Genomic DNA, 651 nt, shown 5'->3' on the forward strand with positions numbered 1-651 from the left:
AGATATAGCGACACGCAAGGTTTGACGGGGGCCGTTGTTGGTGATGTTGGCGCTCGTGGGCGTTCTCCTTGAGGCATTGTCGAAGAGTACTTATTTCCATTGGAGATGACCTTATGGAGGGGATGTGGCATTGGAGGTTGTTGGATTGGCTAAACCTATTCCGGGTTTCAGCGGGGCGATCGTGCGCTAGTCTGGGCGAAAGCATTTTGATCAATTGGATATGCCTGTGATGGTGGCGTTCACAGGCATAGTTACCTTCTTGAAGGCATCTCAAAAGATCTCGTTTAGGACCATCCTGGGATGAGGTCACCATAGGTGGTGACAGTCTATTTGGGTTGGCTTCGTCAGTTTTTCTTTTCCCTTTCTTTTTTTCATTTTGTTGGATGGTTTTTGGCCAGTTTCCCCTATGTATGTTTTCTACTCCCTTCATTTTTGTATACAAGGCCACTATCAAAATTACAGTTTGAAACTATACAAGGCCACTATTAAAATTACAGTTTGAAACTATACAAGGCCATTAAAATTAATTGAGGCAAAATTGATGGCGTTTGCCTCGTACTAAAACCCAAGGACATTAATATACCTTGCATGCATGCGGAAGTGAGAAGGTTGGCTTGCATTTCCAACATTAGTCAACCAAGGAGGTGTAAA

The sequence above is a fragment of the Triticum dicoccoides genome, chromosome 2B (genome assembly GCF_002162155.2).
Source record: "Triticum dicoccoides isolate Atlit2015 ecotype Zavitan chromosome 2B, WEW_v2.0, whole genome shotgun sequence".
NCBI lineage: Eukaryota > Viridiplantae > Streptophyta > Magnoliopsida > Poales > Poaceae > Triticum > Triticum dicoccoides.